Below are 6,004 nucleotides of genomic sequence, written 5' to 3'. Positions count from 1 at the left end.
ACAAGCTGTGACTCAGTGGTAGAGTGCTTGCCTGGCTGGCACAAGGCCCTGGCAATGACAAGAATGTGTTTGGTGTTACAATGGAACTGAATCACAGGGCATCATGAGGATAATGCTCATGTACTTCTGCTTCTTCCTTGCTTCAGATGAGCTCCTTTTCTAAAAAAAAAAAATGTCAGCAATATCTCCATAGTTGACATGAAACAAGTATTTGAAACCTTACCTGTGACTGGACACATGCTAGACCCTCAGAATTATAGTAAGCTGTCGTCCCCTATGCTTGTCTGGGACCAGAGGCTGCCAGACCCAGTGAGCTTATAAATTCAACAGGTCATACTGTTGAAAAAGAAAACCCTTTCCCCTTTCCTGGCCCTGCAGCTCCTCCAGCTGAGGCCTCCCTGCTGTGTGCACAGAGCTGTGCATGCCCAGGGACACTGTTGCCCCAGACCAGCCGATTGCCAGCCATCACCACTAGCTATCTGTTGTGTTCTTTGCTCCTGCAGAGGAGGCTTCAAGGGTCTCCTTTCCCCCAAAGTTCAGGAAGAGCACCATCTTCCCCAGTTTTCCCTGCCCCAAAACAACTAGGCTACGTTAGTCTCTAGGAACCTCCCCCAAACAGTCCCTCTGGCAGCTGTGACCTCTAAACTCTGGCCTCAAATCCAGGCTGAGGAGCCTGGACAAAAGTCCTTCTCCCTCCTGTTTATCTTGCTCCTTAAAGCCACTCCAACAGAAAGTCCCCTTCTTCCCAGTTACTAAATCAAGTCCCCCAGGGAGAAGAGAGGAAGCCACCAAATCCTGGAAGGAAGGGAACAGAGAAGTTAAAGGGTTTGCTCTGGTCAGGAGCCAGACCAGACTTCACTGCCATCTTGTGACACACTTGTTACTCAGCAGCTCCCAACACCACCCCACCACAGGAGCTCTTGGCCTCCCTAGGCCTGATAGGGACATCGAGGCAGAGTGATTCACACTGGAGATTGGGACGGGGTTGGGGGGGGGAGGCTTCAGGCTCTCTATCCTCCAGGTTCTATCTTCCTTCCTTTGACCTCACATAGTCTAGCAAACACTTGCCAAGGTAAGTGGTATTCAAATCCCCTAAGTTCCCAAAAGGAAGGAGAGGTCCAAGAAGGTCAAATGTCCACTTCCTTCTAAGGAAGAAGCCTTTCCCAACCCACTCTGCTGGCTCGGGTCACAGTGGAGACTCAGGGGCCTCGCTGGGGGTATCTGGGCTCTTGGGACCCAGGGTTTACCAGGAGCTCCTCCACTGCAAACCTTAAAATGGCTCCCTTAGTTGAGATATAAACTTCCCTGCTCCCATATCCATCCTTCCTCCCTTAACCAAAGTTCAGTTCCCAGCATCTATATTGGGAGGCTCACAACTACCTGTAACTCCATTTCCAGGGAAATATGATGCCCTCTTCTACTCCCCCACAGACACATACATAATTAAAATATTACCTCAAAGAGTGCCAGATTTTTATCAAAATACTCGTCTCCTTCTTCATAGTTGGAATTGTTGAGATAAGCATTTCGAGCTTTCTTATGTCCATCATCTGAAAAAGAAAGGCAAAATTTGGGTTTTCATTGGGTTCTGAGCCACCAGCACCTATAACTATGTTGCCTCTGTGGTAACAGAGACCAGTTCAGATTTAGGTTCAGCCTGATTGGCAGACTTCAGTTAGCACTGCTTGGAGAACGTGGTGTTTTTCTAGCAGGAACAAAAGCAAATAGGGAAATCAAAGAAATCAACATGAAGAATTCCCTTTCTTAGTACAGAGATCTCCGGAGACAACTGAATGCCTAACCTTAAACTTACCCATAAATAAATAAACAAAACACACAGTATTTTTTTCTTGGTGTGTTATACTACTCTAGACATGGGCTACTTTACAAACTGTTGTTGTGGATAATGGGTCTTCTGACATTAAAAATTAAAAGAGTGTTTTCGGATACTTGAATAAACAAAAAAAAAGTTTGTGTGTGTGTGTGTGAGAGAGAGAGAGGGGGGGGGTAAGAACTGAAGAGTTCAAGTAGAGGCAGCATAAGGGAGCACCAACCAGATATTTGTAAGAACACCAGTCATCTTTATTGAGCAATTAAGAAACGAGACCTTTCTCTCAGGAGGCTGTAGGCTTGAGTGGAGGCTAACGCATCTCCTGTGTGGGTGATCCACTGGCCACTTTTGAACCCCCAGATTGTACATCAGGGCTCTCACTGAGCAGCCTTCTTCAGAAGCAGAAGTGGGGTAGCCCTACTTGCTGGGCCTACCTACCCCGCCTGGGGTGTTCTGGTTGGAACTTTCTCTACAGGCGCTGAAGCTCTTGGAGTCCAGGGGCAGCTGGGAGTTCGTGCAAGCTTGACACCTTGTCAACGTCCCAGGGAGACACAGGGCACGGAGGAGCTCTGCTGCACATCTTAAATCAAAGCCTGGGCCATCAATCTCCCAGAGCAGACCGAAATAACAAGGTGGGTGGCGCAGACTGCCACCACATGGACGCTTGAAAGAGATTAGAATGCCAGGATCCCAAGCCCCAAATCCTTAACAAATTTCCAATTGCCTCTGAGACCCAAATGCTGGTGCATAGGAGGAAATGACTTACTTTGAACTCTTGGGAGACCTAGGGGCTCTCTATTCAAGGAAATACCTATGTCTGGGAGCTGCTGAAAGTTCCACCCTCAGCCCACCTGGCCTCCTGTCCCTTCCATAGATACTTTCCTTAAGCCAGGCTGGCCCGGTGAGGCCCCCAGTGGGAGACCCTGACTTACTGTGTATCTAACCAGTTCTGGAACCTGGGCAAGTCACATGACTCCTTGGGCTTCCAGTTTGTTCCTCTGTAAAGTGGGAATGGAGATTGCTATCAATCACAGGCTGCCTTTGAGGATCCATTACCAACAGCTTCCTTCCCCGCTGTCAGAGCCAGGCTGGCTGCTGTTCCCTTCTTTGTCTTGTATGCCCTGTCCATCTCACAAAGTCTAGTTCCTGGAATTTCCTCCTCCTCCAGGAAGCCCTTCCAGAATGAGCCTCCCAGTCTTTTATCTTCCACTGACTTTCAAAGTCACTTTTTTTTAAAAAAAAAAAATCACACCTTTTTAATCCCAGCATTTGGGAGGCAGAGGTAGGCGAATCTCTGTGAGTTCAAGGCCAGCCTGAGCTACAAGAGCTAGTTCCAGGACAGGCTCCAAAGCTACAGAGAAACCCTGTCTCGAAAAATAAAATCACATTTTCAGTGATCATTCTCTCTAAAGTTTTTTTTTTTTAAATAAAACATTTGTTTTAAAGTATGTGTATGTGTCTCGCACATGAGTGTAGTTGTGCAATGGAGCCCAGCAGAAGGCATCAGATCCCCCTGGAGCTGGAGCCACAGGCAGTTGTGAACTGCCTGACATGGGTGTTGAGATCTGAAGAGTCCTCTGCAAGAACAGTACGCTCTTAATGGCTGAGCCATTTCTCCAGCCCCCCCCCCCCAGTGACTATTTGCTGTTTCACTGTGTAGGAGTCAAGTTCCTGAGCACGAAGCCTTTGTTTCTGTTTCTCCACACCCCTTTCTTGATGATGCCTTCTGCAGCTCCTTGCACACCGTATGCACCTAAGAAACATTGATTTTCATTCTCCGGGGAGATTCTGGGTGACTGGAAGCAGAATCCTGGGGCTCATGATTCTGTTTTTAGGGTTTGAATATATTTTCCCCAATTCCTCTCCATCTTTACATTTCAGCCACACCCTCCTCTCCACCTGAAATACAGCAGAGTTTGAAAAACGGGTTGCTGGGATCTGAGAGCGGGAGATAGAGGAGGCTCTAAGCCCTGGCTATTTCTGTCTAGATGAGACAGGCAGGGATTAACCTGGGTGGAATAGACGGTTCTGATTCATCCAGGGTGTTGGAAGCCAGGCTTTCTATGAAGAAGCAGGAGGTCTGCAGTCTGGAGCACTCCTGGAGCACTCCCGAAGCTCAACTCCCTCCCCTCGGACATTTCAGAGCTCACCTACCTGTGTGGTGAGCAGGTGACTGAGCCCCTGTGGCCACCTTGATGTTGGGGCTGAGCCCTGGCTGCAGTGCGGGGAGCCCAACAGTGCTCCTGGGCACAGATGTCGCTGGCACTGCTGCTTCAGGGCATGGCATTGGAAGGGTGATGTTTGCTGCTTTCTCTAAGGAGGTTGTGGGGAACAGGAGTTTATAATTAGGAACTGGCAACTGTAACCAAGACAAATGGTCATTTGGCTTACTGAGACCCTTGGGGGCAAGGGCCTTCATGTCATCTGGTTCCATGTGGAGACTTTTCTGAAGATATGCTTGTTGGGGTCTCCCAGAGAATCCAAGATATTTTTATAAACAAGTAAATATCTATTTCACAACCAATGACTAATGTGGTTAAGCACTGTATGTTTTACATCTGTTTTACTATGTGGTATTCACAGTAGCTCTAGGAGATTAAAAACTGGTTTCTCTATTTTCCCCATGAGGAAACTGAGGCTCAAGAGGCTACATCATGTAGTCACACAGCAATCCCACAAAGGCTCTGCTCTGGGAAGCTCCAGGTGCACAGCCTCCTTTGCAAAACCCCTGTTCTCTGTACTCATGTCAGGGGTGACAGATGGACAGACTGTGGAAATGAGAGATTCCAAGAGAATTCAGCCATGGTGGAGATGGAAATTCACAGCTCTGCCGTTGCCTTGGGACAATGTCCTGGCCAGAGCCCTCCAAATTATCTATCCCATCTTCAGCGGGGAAATCAGGCGGAGGTGGAGCCTTGGTTGTGTATGTGGGGAAGCTTGGTGGTGGATGAGCAGAAGCGGATTTCCCTTGCTCGCCAGCTCAGGGGCCACAGGCATTCCTCTGCCAGTTTACCTTGATTTTCCTTCAGGCCACGCTGAGAGTTCAAGGGGTCTATTTGTTTTGTCACCAGCTAGTGCTTGGTGCTTATGACAAGCGGGAGATGCTCAGCCGGTATTTGTGTGGAGAATGGAGGACCACGGTGATGGCAGAGTTCTGTTGCTGCCCTGGTTCCACAAGGACAGCTTGTTGTCTGATTCCATCAGGGAGGCCAGATGTAACCTCATAGGAAGGGACTGAGCAAGGTGGAAGGCTTTCTCCAGCAAAGGAACTCTAGTGTCTCACAAAACCTCCAGTTCCTCGGGAGCAGGACTGGGAAGGGAAGACAGGCGCTGGGGCAAGTGAAGCATTTTTCTACTTGGGGGCGGCAGAAGCACGACCAAGGCGGGCAGGGGTATGTGCTGGAATATGGACTCCAGTTTTGGGTTCTAGAGTCTGCTCTGGTTGCACTGGCGGAAGAAAGGATAACAATTGGGACACAGGGTTAGGATGGGGCTGTAGACAGATTTGGAGATACAGAGATTTTGGCCGCATAAATAGAGCATGTGCTTTCCCTCGTGGGGGCGCAGGAGAGAGGGCAGGCGAAGAGGTACCGGTGCTCCTGCCGCTTGACATCCTTAACTCGGGGTGGGCGTGGCTGCCGGCCCGCCGGTGGGTTGGTCCCGGAGCCCTGCTACAGGGGGTGTCCCAGCGCTGGAGGCCTGGGCTGCGCTGGGGGCGGGAGGGCGCGCGCTGACGGGGTCGGGCGGAGGGGGGGGGGCGGGCGGCGCTGGGGGTGGAGCCGGGACCGCAGCGCCTACCGCCCGCTAGCTCTGGGTTGAAGCTGCGGCCGGCGATTTAGGCTCGGGGACGCGAGGAGGGTGCTTTGCGAGGCTCCGGCCTCCGGGCTGCTACTCTCCGCTGGAGCCTGGGGCTGCAGTGTTCAGGGTCCGGGTTCCTGATCCTGCGCCCCTCTGGCCAGAGATCGCTCTTTCTCCGCCCGGGAGAAGACACTGTGCTGCACCAGCCACCCCAGGCTAGAGCCCCCACCCCCGCCCCGGACCATGGAGAGGGGCCCGTGAGGGGACGCGCGGAGGCGGAGGAAGAGGCTCGGGAGGAGGGGGGCCGAGGAGCAGGGCGCGGGAGGAGGAGGAGGAGGAGGAGGAGGAGGAGGAGGAGGAGGAGGAGGAGGAGGA

The sequence above is a fragment of the Myodes glareolus genome, chromosome 10, assembly GCF_982192425.1.
Source record: "Myodes glareolus chromosome 10, mMyoGla1.1, whole genome shotgun sequence".
NCBI lineage: Eukaryota > Metazoa > Chordata > Mammalia > Rodentia > Cricetidae > Myodes > Myodes glareolus.
The sequence above is the reverse complement of the archived record's forward strand: the minus strand, read 5'-3'. Positions refer to the sequence as shown.